Source organism: Epargyreus clarus, unplaced genomic scaffold (genome assembly GCF_041222505.1).
Source record: "Epargyreus clarus isolate Ecla_fem2 unplaced genomic scaffold, WU_Ecla_fem_2.2 ptg000015l, whole genome shotgun sequence".
NCBI lineage: Eukaryota > Metazoa > Arthropoda > Insecta > Lepidoptera > Hesperiidae > Epargyreus > Epargyreus clarus.
Window position 1 is genome coordinate 8,205,759 of NW_027332223.1, and position 18,418 is coordinate 8,224,176.

At 33.5% G+C, this 18,418-nt stretch overlaps 1 protein-coding gene and 1 long non-coding RNA gene across 2 annotated transcripts in view; one reads left to right on the top strand and one right to left on the bottom strand.

The window, feature by feature from the left end:
• Nucleotides 1-8,528, bottom strand: part of LOC140748195 (uncharacterized) — a 33,276-nt gene extending 24,748 nt beyond the window's left edge. The window contains exon 1 of the mRNA XM_073080946.1: nucleotides 8,183-8,528. The gene's annotated coding sequence lies outside the window, so the exon portion shown is untranslated. The remainder of the gene's footprint in view (nucleotides 1-8,182) is intronic.
• An 8,266-nt stretch (nucleotides 8,529-16,794) lies between these two features.
• LOC140748374 (uncharacterized) lies at nucleotides 16,795-17,255 on the top strand. Its single transcript, XR_012102947.1, has 2 exons — nucleotides 16,795-16,929; nucleotides 17,004-17,255. It is a non-coding gene; the product is annotated as an uncharacterized LOC140748374 (long non-coding RNA).
• The last annotated feature ends 1,163 nt before the right edge of the window (nucleotides 17,256-18,418 follow it).

The window sequence follows — 18,418 nt, forward strand, 5'->3', positions numbered from 1 at the left end:
TGATCACCTAGTATTAACAAAATAGAATACGGCTTTTGCTATTTGGCAAAATTGAAATATTTTTCATATTTGTTGCAAGCAGCCGCAACGCTTACATCCAATATGTTTGTGAATTGATAACTACGGTTCTTTTTGCTCAGCCATTTAACAAAAATTGAATTCAAAACCGCAGTGACGTTGATTTAAATGCCGCTGCTGTGTCCGACATGTAATATATAAACGTCTATCATCGATGTATGCATGGACTCGTTAGTGTTCATAGTTATTAAATAATCATAAAAATAAACAGAAATAAAGCGAATTTTTCGCTTCGTCATGATGATGAAACGAACTGTGAAAACGTAGTAAAATTTTCGTACATATTTTCATTTTTATAGATTGGTGTATTCAAATACCGTGGAAGTATAAATTTCTTTTCCACATTAAATCCCGAATCGTAGAAAAAATTAATGTTGCGTGCTTTCAAGTGCCGTTTTCATTTGTAAGTGCTTTTTAACGTGCTCTACTATGTTTGAAGCAAGTGAAACGTTGTATAAACCATTCATGATTTTTTTCGCATTAATCTTTACTAACTTGAACACGGCTCAAATACTGTGTAAACAATATATATTTTCGCTAAAACGTGTATTCGTAATTCAATGAGGATTCGGTGCGGATGTCATCAGGACTTAGATTTACCTGGATTATCCGGCAGTGACATGAGGGCGACACGTTTTTATGGGATATCTACGATCTGTGAAACCTTCGAAAGATGTGAATTTATTTTTATTTTTACGTAAGAAAATAGAACTTTATTTTAGCTCTATTATATATAAATGATTTTCTACCATTGTTGTAAACCCCGTCTTGACCGTTTATAAAAATAATTAATTGTATGAAACGTAGTCCATAATATAATAAGAACAATGTTTTAGGTATATAATTATATTCTTGTAGAATGTTACTTTGAGTTGACTTTACGAAAATATTTCACGTAATAATAAGTTACGTTATTTGCTGTAGGTACGTCTGTTACGTTTGTTCACGTAAATGAATTTAATGTAATAAATATAGTTCAAAAAACCAAAAAACACGCTTTTATGATAAAATCAACTAAAAAGTAGAAAAGTATTCTATTCCGTTCCTTCATACATGCAGGATAAGATAAGGATGTATTTTGATCTCTTTCTACTGAAAAACGGAGTTACTCACTGACAAACATACAAGTGAAGCTAATATAAAGCGTGTAAAAAATGATGCATTAAAGTGTCTTTCGTCAGGATCTAGATTCTCGACTAGGATGGATATGTATATATGATTAAGTATGTAGAAAAGTCTTATCATTTATTTAAAGTTATTTATTTATATTTTTTTTTATTTTCAAATTTACACAATGCTAGAAACTTGTCACGTGAGCTATACATAACATGTATGTTTTTACAGTTATCTCTGTACAAAAAACAGTTTTCAACAATTTGTATAATGGTTCCTTATTACATAACTACTATTATTATTGTATTTATATTGATTTGAAATTGATTTCTCCATGAATATTGTATTCCAATACATATGTTTTTGCTACATTAATACCAAACTCAAAGCAAACAGTTCATGATTTGCTTCATTTTATTTTTACATACAAATTCCTACTTCTAGTTGAGTGCTACTTAGCTTCGTTAGCATATGTAATAATTAATAACTTCTTGTTACTGTAACTCAAACCCGTGACCAAGTTTTCATTTCAGTTTTTTCAGTCATAAATATATTAAATTTTCGCTCGTGGAACTATTAGTTGACAAATTGCAGATTTGTTTTTTTTGCCAACTGCTAGAAGGATTAGTCTTTGATTAGACGTACCAGACTAGCAGAGTCCTTAATTTCACCCAACAACGGGTCATACCAGCTACAGGCAGTTGACCTCGACAAGTTGCCCGGGTAAAAAGGGGACCCTCGAGGCTCGAGCTCCCCAACGCGGTGTTGTACCTCACCGCAGGATGAAAACGCTAATTATTTACATATTAAAATCTATTGATCATAAACTTTTGGAACCAAAACATAGCTAGTATATCTCTTATTGGACGGGAGTCATGTTATATTTTGTGCTACTTAATGTAGACATTTCAGGGAGTAATTTTATGAGAATAACATAGCATGAATAAAGAACAATGACATATGAAAAGGTATTACCTAGAAATATAATAATTGAGATGGATCAAAAATAAGAAGGTGTTTGATAAATTATGATTTTTAATCGACTTCATCTATCTATTCCTAATCCAGTGGTGCTTTTTCTCTCAGGATGGGACGGGTTACAGTTGAAGAGTTACACAATATAGAGAACACTCAATCACGTATGTGCTCACGATGTTTCTCATTTTCTTTAAAGTAGTAAATATCACTAATTCTTAATACGAACATAACTTTAAAAACAATATCTTACAGCAACATATCACGTCTGTAATATTTTAAGATAAGCTTCTAATTTTAACTTAATCATAAAAATGACAAATTTTATCAGAAGCACATGAAAAATTGAGCGGCCCAATGACTACATTGAGCAATTAATTTGACCCGCAATGGATACGTGGATACGCGCCCTGACCAAAACAAATTTTGGTTAAGTTGTTTGTATTGAGGTTAATGGAAAGATTAAACGCGTGGTCTACGTTATTTCATTGTACAACATTAAACATTTAACATACATTGAGCCGAAACCGAATTTTTGTTGTATTAGGATTTCGAGAGAAAAAAAATCACACTTGTGACTTTTACACATTTTTTATGAACATTAGGAAAATTTCGGGATAAATATAGGCTGGAACCCTTTTTATATGCCACTGTTTGTCCCTGTTATCTTACAGCTACTAAAGGTTAGTGGTATATACTACTACTCTGCCCCAAAAAATAGATGGAGGTACGAGTAAATAAGTACCTATGTGTTAGTTCAAAATCCGAGTTGAATGTTTTCAACCCAAAGGGTCTCCGGTAAGGTTTAATGGCTACTATCCAATGTTAACATGCCGGACCAATAGCTTAACGTGTCCTTTGATGCATACGAGCGTGCGTGAAACTTAGCCATTAGCGGTCAACCATCTAACTCTCGACCGCGCTCGGTGTCGCTTAATTCTGTAGATCAAGATCAGTTATGATTTATACGAGTCACAGGGTACAGGGTAGGTAACCGTTTCATAGGCTTTATCTACCGTAGTTGATATTCCTTTTGAGTGAAAATCGGTTGTTTAAATTAGCTCTAAATACAGAAAGCTAACAGTAAATTTTTTACTAAGGTTAACTACGAGACATACTCGTACCTAAGCACAATGGCTTACATACAATTAAATTTGAAAATCGAAATAAAAATAGGTAAAGACAAAATAGTTTAGTACCTTTTTTGTCAATTTTTTCACCAGTTTTGTTTTGTTTTGCTTGGTAGTATTAGATCCATATCAATAAACATTTCTGGATGCAGAAAATATGCGAAAAATGCAAATGTTATGATTGAATTTTGATTACTGTCCAAAAACTAGTATTTTTAAACAACAGAGAGACGCTCCAAATTTGTTTATATATTTTACTAACTGACCCGGCAAACTTTGTACCGCCTCAAAATCTATTTATCAATTATATTTTGTATAAAATATAGCCTATGTTACTCGTGGATAATGTAGCTTTCGAATGGTGAAATAATTTTTAAAATCGGTCCAGTAGATTTTGAGCCTATTCATTACAATCAAACAAACAAACAAAGTTTTCCTCTTTATAATATTAGTATAGATTAATCTATTTTAGTGTAATATATTATACTTTACATATACAGAGTGTTCTTCTACGATTCTAATTGGCTCCAGTGAGCTACGCACTTAAGTCTCCTAGTTTGATGTGTTAATTTATCTTTTTCGGTTGGCTGACGTTGAGCGATTCGTTATACAACTGTATTTGTGTGCCGTAATGAATCTTTACTGCCAATCATTTATATTCCCAGGCATTCCCGGTAAGAAAACAACCTTGTATAATACTTATTTGTTCAGTCAGTAGGCGCTAACAAACGGCGTTGGAACGCTCAAAAACTCTTAAGAAACAATTACTTTGTCGAGGAAGTTGCCATGATTTTAATATACTAACAACGGGTTGTAGACGTGACTATATTTATGTAATATGTATATAATATGTCTATAAGTGAAAAAAAATCGGGGAAACACAAAAAATATAAGTATAAAAGTAATTATTTTGGTGCCGAATTGAAAGTCAAAATTTGATTTAATAAAAACAACAAACCCGACAAATTTAATAAAAACAAACCATTCCCGTTAATCAAATCGGGATTAGCTGTGTCAATTTCTACATTTTTTAATCACTCAGTTTGCATGAACATAGAGAGGAAAAGTCATTATAGCTAGTTTTGTTGCAAAGTTTTTTTTATAATTGCTAAGCTAAGCTCGTCTCATCCCAACTGGGCTGGCTGTCTTGGGTGAATGTCTTGAACTAAGAGTATTTATCTGTGATTTTCAACGTTCATATTTTTTGTAATTTTTAAAATAAAGAATATCATGGTAGCTTTTTATGGAGGTCATATATTCAAAGATCGTAATATAGTATAATAAAGTAGATTGTACAATATTGCTGAACTTTTACTTTAAAGGCCGCAAATACTCATATAAACCGCTTGTTATTGTCCATGTACATAAATAAACTCGCTTTAGTTGTTATTTTTCTTTCAAAATATCAACACCACACCTACACCTTTTTTACACGAACTCTTCTTGTACATGGAGTTGGCCACAAATCTCCATATGCCTATGGGCAGCAGTGACCACTAACCATAACGTACACTGCAAGCTTTTGCTCTTCCACTTTCGTAAAACAATAATTTAATATATTTTGTATTAAAATATTTAGGTGAATGATTGAAACACCCGATGTACATTATTACAAAACAAAGCTCTTCGTTGTGCCAAATTAAATTCTATCAAATCATTTAACATCCGTGTATCGAATTTCCCAATCCAAAACACAATCAAATTGAAATTGTAACATGATGCATGTACTTTTAAATTAAAATTTTTAGGTATTAATTGAGCGTTTTATATTTTGGAGAGTCATTTGGAGTAACATTTCAAGTGCTTAACTCAGTAGCGTACTATTATAAGTATATTCAAATTAAACTATTACTGCTCCACTGATGAGCACGGGTTGCGAGATATTCAATTCATTTTATTCAATTTCAGTTTTTCAAATAATAATATCATAACTAAATTGATAGTAGAATATAATCTTACATTGGTTAAAATACGATTCTATTGCAGACGCCATTGTTATTAGGAATTCTGAGTTAAAGGAATATTGGATGCACTGCTGGATTATGATTTGATATGCAGGCAAGACAGACTGCACAAACACGACTTACAAAGAGAATTTACCTCTGGGTGAGCATCGCATTTGCATTGATTTCAGGTAGGGTTACAATCATACTAATATAGTAAGTAGTATATGTCCAAATGTTTCAGCAAGGGGTATAAATAGAAAGCTACACGTGTATTCAATTAGCATACGAGCATGCAGTGTACATGATAGTAATTGTTCACTGCCTTTCATGGAAAACTGTCATCGAATCTTTTTTTTTTATATTCTCCTACTTGGGGTAGCCTGGACTAAGTTGGAACGCTTTGTGTTACTGTGTCTCGCTAGAACACCCTTAAAGCTAGAACACAGCAGCGCTTAACACTGGTTTTATAAGGCAAAATAGGTGTGGCGATGGTTCCTTTGGAGTCGAACCACGAAGGGTTATCGGGTATCGGTATTGAAGGGAGTCGAAACACAAGTAATTAATAATACCATAACATACAAAACTGTCTTTAAAACAGTCAGATATGTACAATGGTACTTAGTATTTTATTGATAAGAAACAATGTCTATATCCCTTTACGGTACGGGAATTTCAAAAATGAATGAATGTATGAAAACGTGACTAAGAATTTATGCTAAATTCAAAACGGATTCATTCACTGTTCCGTTGTTAGAGAGACATCAGAGGGATTTACGGCGCACGGAGAATGAATGCGACGTATGATTGCACTGCACAGATGTACGAGTAGTTTTTTGTGTCACCGTCTGAAGTGACAATATGTAACCAAACAGATTGTCTTGCATGATTTGTGGGAACACGCGCATAATGTGCTGGCGGCAAGTTTTTCAATTGGTTTCTTAAATATGTCGCTTTATACTAGGGATAGTCTTCCTTTGTTAGACTAAGTTACAGTTGCCTAGCTTTAAAAGGTAGTACAGGTACTCTTGTAATATAACTTGAAATATAAAAGGTTAACTGATATAAGATATTATTTTACAGGCTATTCTTAAGATCTGAGTGAAATCACAGAAATTTTAAAATCGTTTTTATTTGTGGAAGCATTTATATGTAAATGTACCTAACTATTTTATATTTTACCAATAAAGTAATACCCAACTAATGAACCACGCAAGAATATTTAAATACAGTCAAGTAACAAATGATCACGTTGGGAAGGTAAAAAGTTTTATGATTGTATTTACATCTATGTTATGTGGATTTTTGTAACAGCCTTTAGCCCAACTTTATGACAGACTTGAAGTATGATTTGAAGTGTCATTAGATTTATCTTCATCTCAGAAGTTTTATGGGTCTTATTCCATGAACCAGAAGCAAACTTTAAGAAATATTTTGAGTGACATTATAGGCACATACGTTCTTCAAATTAGGTATGGGTTCTTTTTAGTAAATGCATCTTTGAGTTCTCTAATTTATGCAGTCGAATTTATAAGATTTGTAGCTCGAAGATTGAAGCCCTTGCGGGTAAAGCAATAAATCTTAATTAATTAATTTCTTAATATTTAATAGCTAAGTAAACAATTAAGTTGTTATATTAAGTATTTTATTATTTAAGTTTTAATTTACTTATGCATAATTTACACGTTATTTAAACAAATAGATACGTAACACACACGCGTACACGCATAACATTTTATTCTAGCTGTAAAATGCAAACAAGAGACGCTGTAGAATTCCAAATAAATATAAATCTTCGTTAAAAATATAACATGCTACATTTTATATTCGTTTCATAGAGAAAGATTAGAGGGATTTGCGCTACATGAAAAATGAATGCGGACGTGTGATCGCACTTGAATAAGTGTACTTCTTTGTGTTAGCATAAAGTGAAGTTCTTATATTTATTACGACAAAAATGAATAGTTTTTTCGTAATTGTTCGTATAATTTTAGAAGTCGTCGTAATTAATTATAGCGAATCTTCGTTTTTCATTTTGAAATTGAAACGCTTTATAACATTAGCCCAATATTAATGAAAGTAAATATAAAGGTAATTTATATTTTGAAATATATTTGTACGTATTTACGTATATAACAGATTTTTAATATTACCTTTTAGTGGTAGTTGTAGGTAATTCGACTGGGGCAGCACCATCTTTACCTATATTTCTACCTTGAAAGGACTTTTAAGCGGCTGCTTTGTGGTTTAAGGTTGCGGTAAGAAAGAAATAGTAATACGCGGTATTTCAACTTGGTCAGGTAGCAGCACAACTGTGACGACGTACGGTAGAACTCGTGTTGAGATTAGATACCCCATTTAGGTGGGTCCATGGGCGGCAGACACCCACTTTAGGTAGTCTGCTCTACTGCTCGTACTGTATAATCTTAAATGCATTTTTATTTTTATTTAATGTATTTTTATTTATATAAGTGCATTTTTAATTTTGTATGGGTCTCCTGGGAATATGTTTAGCTAATAATGATTTTTATAAAAGTAGTCGTAGCAAATAAAATAATTCAGTTTGTATTTAAAACATAACTAGATTTAATAAAAATATGTGTAAGTGATATATAGCCTTAAAAACCATTTGAAATAAAATAAATCAAAACTATTTTAAATCTGAAATATAATCATAAAATTTATAGAATATAAATAAGCTGTTATACAAATTATTTAAATAATTTCTATACATTACTTAATTCTTAATAAAAATAAAATAATCGTAAGCAACCGTCAGAGCAGAAAATATTTAAAAGAAACAATAATATAAATAAAAATAAATATTAAGAATAATATTATACATAAACAAAAGTTTTAATAACTTAACTCGTCATCGTAATATAAAGGAAACCAACTTTTCTTCTTAAGTAATAGTTAGGTAAATAATAATAAAATACTTACGATAAGCTTAGATTAGGCAAGCACAAAGTCAGTCATAAATTGCACAAAAATTAATGCTTCCACAGGTGCTTTTCATGATAAATTAATGTGGTATTAGTCTCGTCATTTGAACACAATGGGGCCTTTATTAATGGCATTCTTTAAATAACAACGCTAAAGCAGACCCAATGTTACGGGTAAAAGGTTACATTCGCGGGCCCCGAGCGAAGTGCGGACGCTCTACGCGGGTCGACGAGCTACGAGCTACGAGCTACGCGACGCGCGCCGCTACGTGCAATGCCGGCGCCGACGGAGCGAGCGACCGCGAGGAGCGCGTGGGTCGCACTGGTTCCGCTTGCCGCTTGCTGCGAATAATCCATACCCGAGAGGCGAGGAGGCTGTATTTACCGGACCAGAGGGCGGTCGGGCGACCAGCTCCGACTGCCGCCGCCCGGAGCTCTGTTAGCCAAAGCCGCGCGACGTGCCTTGTGTACCCCGCGGGCATGTTGACACAATTTCAAATAATGTCACATAGGTAATTTTAGCGACTGTGGAGCGATAAGTATTTTAAACGTAAAAATCCGATAGAAACGATCGGTTCAATTTAAGTTACAAATGAAACACAGAACTCTTGACAGGCGAAGAAGGATCTATCCTTAACTACATACGTAAAAAGTTTTCGCTAATACAGTTGCCATTAATCACTTCGGACTGAATGGACGGGACAACTGCAGACCCCTGCTTTCTAAGCAAATAAAAAAGATAGAGAAAACAATAATTCTACTTAATATTTTAGAACAAGTGCGTTTTGGGATTGGGGTGAATATGGTAATTTTACAACGATTGGTAGACGATTTACAAAAATACAGGTATGAGTTTACCTGTTAAAAACTCACGTATGTGCAGTACATTTTTTTTAATCTTTCGTTATTTGTTGTGCCATAAAAAGTCATTTCCTGAGTTGTCGGTATCAAGAACATACATATCTATAAAATATAAAGTACACAAACCGGTAATCGAATCGGGGAATAGCGAGGCGGCACAGCCGTTCTGCCACACAGGTCATCGATTTCATTATTAAAATGTATGAATGACGAGCAATTCGCGCGGCCCCGCCCGCGTGCACGCTCGCGATATATTTTTGATTTTCATACAGGTATCGAAGACATTTTCGTAGTAGTAAAGCTTACATTTCTCTTGTAGTGTTATTTATCGATGCGTAAATTATCGTTGAAGCGACGGACAGAGAGACAAATGCACAAACATGCAAATAATGTTCTTAAAAATCCAAATGAATCATTAACACGAAAGGGTTCTGTTTTCGAGAACGTCAATATTATCGACAGCCAAAAATCTGTTTGTTTTCCTTCGTATTTCTCAAGAGCATTGCAAATATTAAATTACTTTTATGGTAGGTAAACTCAAAATAGCATAGAGTTAAGCCAAAAGTATTTCATTAATCAAGAACCGCGCTTCATAACTAATTCAAACCAATTTTTGTTGCAAGTGTTGTATAAGTTCTATTACTTACACGAATTTTTTTCAGGATTCTCCACCCCATAGTTGGAAAGTTAGAAGGGGACGCTTTTTACGACTTTAGATGTGCATATTTCACCAAGTATTGGAATAAAAGTGACGTTTAAAACTTCTATATCCGTTTCGCATAAAACCCACACGTTCATGTGCATTTAAACTTTTTTTCATGTCCTAGTTACATGTATATATTTGTTTAATTTTTAAATTATTTGTGGTTATATACACGATTTTAGAACTATCCCGTATAGATCCAATAGCTATTGGGTGAAATGGTTGTGACCTAAGTACAGACAAACGTACATAATGAAATAAGATGGGTTCGGCTTTTGCCACTTAGCTACGGACTCCTAAAAAAAGTTTGTGTATTTAATTGTCTATACACAAAGAATATTTATATTTACAGTTATTTTCTAATCATACATATTTAAATTTTTATTTACTTCTCTATATTAATTCAAAAAAATAGCAGCAAATCACTGTGATTATTGAGAGTTACAAAAATATAGAGACGGTATGTATTATTCACAATCTTTGACAGTACGACTCCTCGAAAAACACTCGAGACATCAAATTAGATTGGAGGCGAGGATTTTTGCCCCGTGTTGTTGCGATAACAATAAATAACGTCAACGTGACCGGTTTATTAGTCGCTGCATTAGGTAGGTGTGGTCGGAAAATAAGATATCAGATTTTGGACGCATTTTTGGGATATTGTCTTGGGTCCAAAGAAAAGTAATCCACAACAATAACAAAGAGTACTTGTAATTTCCAAATTATTTTGTTTTTAACCCGGCGAAAAGGTAAATATAATATTAATAAGTAGAACGTGCCTGGTGATATTTATTATTATTTTTTTTTAAGTGTGTCTTGTGACTATCATTAAAGAAAATTCATTCAGTTGTTCAAGGATAAGCTTTTTTCCAGTCAGAATTGAGGATTTTCTAAATTTTTAATTAAAGTTTTCTTTGTGTAAATAAAAAAATGAATGAGGAGTGATAGCTAATGAAACCGCGTGGAGGAGCTCGCAAAAATATAAATTTGGCACACATAATTTGTATTGTATCAGCTATGTACGTCCAGTATGTGAGTTTATTGACCATACCCTTTGTATCTAAATGGCTTTTCAGAATGATTTACAGCTCGTGTGCCCCAAACACATCTTTATTAGTTCCTCTTTATTATTGCAGCTTGTGTAACATATAATGTTAGTTATTGTAGGCGAATTATAAAATTATATTTTGAATAATAATAATATGTAAAGAGACAACGCAATTCAGTACCTTTTGTCTTTTTTAATAAACTTTCCAAAGGAACAGAGGTTATCTATTTGTCGCGTATATTTTTTTGTCCGCTAGTAAAAATATACACCAAAAAAACCAACCCAATAAAAATCCTCAATTTTTCATCAAGATAATGGCATAATTTAGTTCGCTCGACGAATACTATCCCTGAATAAAACTAAAAAATATATGAATTCTTTTTCCCAACAGAAGTCCAATGGATGGGACACTAAATGTATTTCGCCCGTCCCGACACTTGCCTAACAATAAATGTTAGAACGAAAATGGTCATACTGATGTGCCCAAAGTACCTATAAACGATTCTTTCCGAAAAGGAAAGGAAAGATACGTAAGAAGTAAGTTGGTTGACACGAAAGGCGGTTGTGCCTCTTGAGAGTAGGGTAAAAGATGTTTTGGCTGTGTCAACTGACGTGAACATTTATGAAGGGTTTTACCCTCTTCGGCATGTGCAAAGATTCAAAGTATCGATGTCTTTTAGTAGGAAGATAGCTATAACATTATAAATGTTGTCGTAATATTTTATACCTACGAAATATTTTGGAGTTTTTGTTTCGAAGTATCACCAAATTTGGGTTTTGTAATTACAATTATCATCTTACCTAGGTACGACTTACCAGGTTATATTAAGAATTTATGTAACACAAAGTACTTTAAGTACTTTAAAATATATACTTATTTCAAAGTCATTTTTAGCTAAATAACTTATTGGTGGTCACAGCTCTACCCAGCAACCAAGGGGCATACTCCATCAAGCTATTTCAATACGTTGGAGGATAATTCTCTAAAAGCATAAAATAATAAAACAAGAATCTCCTCTAAAAGGCATCGCTTACATCTATTTTTACTTTAACATTTAGCCCTTTCAACATGACCATGTTATTATAGGCAGATCTATATTAGATATCTTATTATAATGTCACAGGTGCTACTTGTTAAAGGTATGTATTATTTATAGTATGTATATTATGTAGAAGTACTTCCATTGATTAGTATATTTTTGAATGTAAATTTAGCTTATAGCACACAATATAATATGTTTCAAAAGTGGTAGTTATATTGCTACATATAAGTGGTTCATGTCATGTTTTTACAAGCTTACATTTAACTTGCTCTGTTGGTTCGTAAAAAATAATGTTATTATTGATAATCGTTTGTGTAAAATTGTATATAGGTATCTATTTTCCTTGTAGGTAAAGAAACCATGGTGATTTATTGGATTTGCAAAACGGAAATCTGATGGAAACGGAAAGCTATCTGTTACAGCCTTTTCCTCTGGCATCGCTTCAAAGTCAAAGTCAGAAGTTTTTTATTCAATTAGACTTTCACGAGTGCTTGAATGATAAAACTTTAGCGTAAGAGTTAGACTTGAATGTCGGATTGGAACAGTGGAATTTTGGCACATTTGATATTTGTTTCGGATGGAACGGAGACAGGGGTGGGCGCAAAGAATGAAAAGTTAAATTCAAAATTTTGCGAGTAGTTTCGTGCAGCGAACGGGCTGACCTCAATTTAAATTTTTATCCTCATTAAAAGTTGCTCATTGGTTCCAGGTATCAAATTAAAGACACAAACAATTCACAACAAACTCATAAAATGTTATAAAATTTCTGTAATTAACTCGCAAACCGTTCCTAATTGTAATTGAAAACATAGGTTGTACTAATTATGAAAAATAGTCATGTTTTTAAACTTAAGTTTTAAAGGAAAATTATATATTAGATAGGTATAAAGTGTGTATAGGCTGTTAAAATTATACAATATGATGAAATTTAACTAACATCGTCTTAAAGATTTTAACTAACTATTAAAACTGGGTAACTGCCTCATAACAGCAGTGTTAAGCATTGCAGTATTCTGGTTTGAAGCATATGTGACCTTAGGTAGGAATATCTATTCCTATCTGAGGTTGATTACAGATGTCCATGGGTGGCAGTAGCCACTTACTATCAAGTGGACTGCATGCTCGTCTACTACCTATATTATAAAAAATAAGCTGAAATGTAGTAAATTCGTACATATAAAATTCTTAATTAGGTACACCGTACATTTCAAGTGTTTCAAATATACAGCTACATTTAGTCTCGCGTTGAATATAAACTCGTATGTATTACTCAATACGCTGGTATATAATATGTCTCAGGTACAATGAAACCTCGTCGGTACAACGTATCGTCAGATAATGAAACCTGCATTAATTACGCCCGCGGTTTGATGAGACATTAGCGTAAAGAAACAAAGATATTACATGGTTACAAGCTTTGATTAACTTCAATATGAATACCTCGCTAAAATGGTTTTGTTTTGTTGTTATAAAGGTTTGGTTGCTAAAGTTTATTATGTAGGTGGTAGAACCCTTTGTGGTTCGACTCCGGCGGCACCACCGCCACACCTGTTTCTGCCTTATAACAGCAGTGTTAAGCGCTGCTGTGTTCTGGTTTGAAGGGTGTGGTAAGGGATACATAATTTCCGAGGCATTTCTGCTTAGTCCTCAGGGGTAGCGGCACATCTGTGGTCGACCTCAGGTAGAAATATTTAATCCTATCTGGAGTTGATTACAGATGTCCATGGGCTGCAGTAGCCACTTACCATAAGGTGGACTGCATGCCCGTCTGCTACTCCTATATTAAAAAAAATGTAGTTTTGAGTGAATACGTTTACTTTTATGTTTACTATGTATGAGCTTTCGTTCGTGGCTTAACGTATGACCCTTGTTTGGTGTTCTACATATTTTTTTTTATAATACCGAAGAAACAAATAAGCATGCAGGCCACCTGATGGTAAGGGGCTACTGCCGCCCACGGACATATAATATAATCAATCTTGCTTCCCCTGAGGACTATGTCTGAACGTCTCGGATAAGTACCTACCCACGTATGGTGCACGAAATCTACGTATTAATTGCTCTGTTAAATTCTCTATATCAGGGCAATTATTCAGCTGTTTTTGTTTCCGTGTAGATTATAAGTAATAGACAGTGATATACAGTCAGACAAAGATAAAATGTTTTTATAAAAACATGAAAGAGCATAACTTTAACAAACCGCGGCAATTATGTAATAAAATTGTTTTAATATTTACAGAGAAAATAAAAACAAAGGTTTCTGATTATTCCATTTGTTTATAGACTTGTAGATGACTTAGCTGCTATAGTACGAAATAGGGCTAAATCTGATTTAATACTTAGATTGTTGTATCAATCGAACGAATTAGTTTAAAGATATGCGAATTGTCATGAACTTTATTAACACCTCTTCATTTGCGCAGAATAACAAAATATAATATGGTTTGTATGTTTGTTTTATTATACTGAAATAAACGTGACATGTATGTACTAATATCTTTTTAATTTTTTGTTGATATTGCCGCCCTGTAAATCAACAAAAAATTGCCGCCCGATATATGCCCCTTGTGACGCTTCCCACGGTCCAGAACGCTACGTATCTCGGACTTATAAAAAAAACAGCCAAATGTCTCAGTATCTATATGTAATTTTGTTATTTTATAGAAGTAAAAAATCAACGGGTTGCATTCCGGGAGTGCTGGTCGAAGTGAAAACTTTCGAAACCTCGTGTCACAAAAAGTGCACAACACCGCTAACGAAGTTTTCTCTTCAAAAATACGTATTTTTTTCATACACTCATTTATTAATTACCAACTTTAAAAGTGATAGAAATGCTACTTCAATTGTGTTCCAGATAAATCAATAAAGTATCCGTGCTTAAGTTGAGCGTTGGTTTTACAACTAGGAAATTTATCTTCAGTTTCAATTACCCTCTAAATTTAAATTGGTCGTGCCGCACCTCCAGACTGGGTTTACAGGAGGGCTATACGCTAAGAATATTTTTGGTTTTAATTAAAGGATGACATACTTTAAGTGTTCACGTAAATTTCCTTAATTCATATTAAGGTCATGTTTAGGCATTACCATAATTGCGTAGAGTTGATATTAGGTAAACACTATTCTAGTCGTGTCGGGAGCATGTGGCAATTCTGTTAAGATGGAACATTATTTTATCGGGTAGGTATCTGTAACCGTTACCTTAATCCCGCGTAAGCTTACCAGTAAATCTACTGAGAATATTGCATCTGTGTTGTGTTTAACGATTATCTACCTGCTACTCGTACTTCAATGTTTAATATGGTACATTTATTGCTTAGTTCAAACTGTTAGTGTTTTAGTGCTTTTAGGTTATTCAACTTGCGATATTGTAGTGTAGATATTTTTTTATGTTGGTACGTACGTGGCGAGATCACAGCCGTACCTTTCCTGCTACATAGAGTATGATTACCTGCTTCCATAGACTTCTTCCTTACAGTATTGTAGATGCTGACTGACTTATTTGGCGACTAACATAGTCTTCAGGAGATGCCTGTACACCCGTTTGATTGATAACATTAAATTATATAAAAGACAATAGAAGTATGTTTTGTACAGTGTTCGTTAGTGATGTCCAATCCATAAAAATATGGACTTGTTATTATCAACTGAAACGTATGACCATGTGCGCTATGTGCTATGATGTAAAAAATTAAAATCAGTTTATAATATATTCCCTGTGTGTCCGTAAAGCCCACTAATCTCAATAACTACTAGTATACTTTTAATATGTTTATTGTTGTTAATATATTTAATGCGAATTGTGAAATAATACCTTGTTCGTAATAATTAAAATTAAAACCAAATCGTTTGATTTAGCGGAGTCAGCTTAAGACCGAAGTGTCCCGGTAAAATCCGGGTTGCCCGGTCCCATAAACCGCACTCAAAATTATACATACACAAACCAAATTTGCTAAAATTTAATTTAAAAATAAGGATGAGATTTGCTTGTCTTTTCGAACCTTGTCCTAATTTTATAAGCATTCTAATTAAATAATCACGTTTTTTATTTAAATGATCTAAAGGAGTTGTAAGCTCCCTACTAAAAAGTTAGTTTAAGTCATTATTGACATTAGGATGGCATGTGTCAAAATGGGCCTATTAAATTGTGACGACTATAACTGGGTTTAAACATGGGGGAGGTTAATACGTTTGCCGTTTCCATTTTTTTCAATTAAATCTAACTACCGTGATACTACTATACTCTTATTTAAACTTTACCAAAATCTACTCATAAACTTGACTCAGTTTGCTTTTACATCCTTTCAAAGCATGAGCTACACATTTTGTTTTCGAGAGATCAGAGAGCATTCATTAAGGGAGAACTTTTTACGGCCGCGTCAGCCAGGATAGTACGTTTACTAATAGGAATTCTTTCCGAATACTGTAAATGGAAAGACGTGCTGGGGACACTGTTATCTGATTCGTATTATTTTTGCGCTCCTCTTGGACTCGGTGGCTTTAGCAGAAAACCTTTTTGACGAAGGTATCGCGGCTGGGTTAAAGGTAATAAGGTAGTATTTGGAGCGAGCTTATTATGTGCTGGATATTGAAAATAGACGGGATTGTCGTTTGCTGATATAATAAGCGAAGATAAAATAATATACGTATATAATTAATTAATGATATTGTGACAATGTTAACGTATTACATTTTTATGTTCGTACAAGTATTAAATGATGACAAATGAAAATATACAATCTATAAAAAATAAATTAAGTTTTTAAATTATTGATATACTAAAATGCGTTGGTTATTCACTGACGTTCTTAAAAACGGCAATCAGCACAAAAAGGGTGACACTTTAGAAGTAAATTCCAACAAAAATGTGAGATTTGAGTTCCAAAGTGTCGCCTATGTAGTTTCTTGTTTACATAGGCTCAAGTGACCCTGAACAACAGGATTGAGAAACTCCGTTAAGGCTGTTGACTTGAAAATATCAAAGGAACTTTAATAGTTTCATAACATGAACGTAAATGATTAAGATCCTAATATATAATCGACCATGAGAGTCTGAAGAAACGAGGGAGGCGATATTTATGATCCAGCGAACGGTATGTTAAATCGCAGCATGTCATGCGGCTCGCTATTGTATGGGATTTAATTAAAAAACATATATTACTCACAGGATCAATACGTTCAACGCGATAGAAGATCACGTAATAAAGTTTTTAAAACAAAAAGGCAGCTCCAATAAGGAAAAATGGGAATCCGGTGCAATTTTTTAGCGACGAAATATTTGTATTCATCCAAAAGGGCTGCCCGGGTCATTGGTACAGCTGAAGTAACAAAGTTTCCTTCACAAAATTGAATGCTAGAAACTAATGAATTGGATTACGATTGCAAAGCGGATTTGTTAAATATTATAATTTATCTCACACTTTTGTGTTAATATTTCTCAAGCTTCTTGTAAATTCTAGCTATTATCTTACAAAACACCGAACAGAAAGACAAATGACAAAGGTAATATTATAAATCAACGGAGTATCGAGAGCTCTGTGGTCTCGACCTTTATACCATCTGCAAAAGAATGAATAAAATCCCTCTATTGAAAAATAACCTTATTTGTTGACGTCTAGTGCTGCGGAGGAAAATAAATTTGCTCTGGTGGATATGGAAAGCCTCAAGGTACCATCCAACAATATCTTATTGAATGTAGATCTTGGCAGTAACATATACGTTATCCAGGTATAGGTAAGGCTATCCACCAACGTTACTTCGTGGGTAGAGCGGGCGGGGGCGGAATCCTAAGTGGATCCAAACTTTAATCACAATAGGCTATCAGATGCAGCTTGTGAAACTTTTTAATTATTAACGCTCATTGTAGTTAGCCCAGCTTTGTTCAGGAACTTCTTGTGATCGCGTTTAGCTGCAGTTTTAAATTATACAAAAGAGTGAAATATTGTTCAAATGCGCAGTGTTTTTACAACTAAATTTGCCATTTACTGCCATACAAGACTGCTGACATTAAGTAAGTTATATGTTATTTAAACGAATGTTGGTTCGCCAATTGAACATGCTACCAATCAAAAATATTGGTAATTTTAAACATATGTGGTATGTAGCGGATTTTGTTAGCACAAATATGTATGTATGCTAACAAAACACGTAACAGATATCTGTGAAAAAAATATCAAGATTGCTTTTACTCTATATTGAAAAAGCTCTCGGCTATTGTCCCCTTTATTGAGCCGTAATGTTCAGCCATCAGGCTGACCTAGCTTCAAAATTCTACTACAGCCATATAAAATTACAGCCTTTACGAAATACGGAACACTATAGGTACAAATAACAATAGGTCAGTTTACCGATGCCTGCGGACTTCTAAACGAATTTGTCCATTCGGGTTCGGTTGCAAGCATCACAATTCTTATCTAGATATTGACGTGGGAAGAGCTAATGTTTCTTCTTATTTAAGGAAATAGGTTATAAGTCCATTTTTTAGCCCATTAAGTTGGTATTTAGACGAAAGTCACTGCTCTTAAGAAAACGAAACCGTTTGGTAAGGACTAACAATAAAATCAAATTAATTTTAAAAATTAA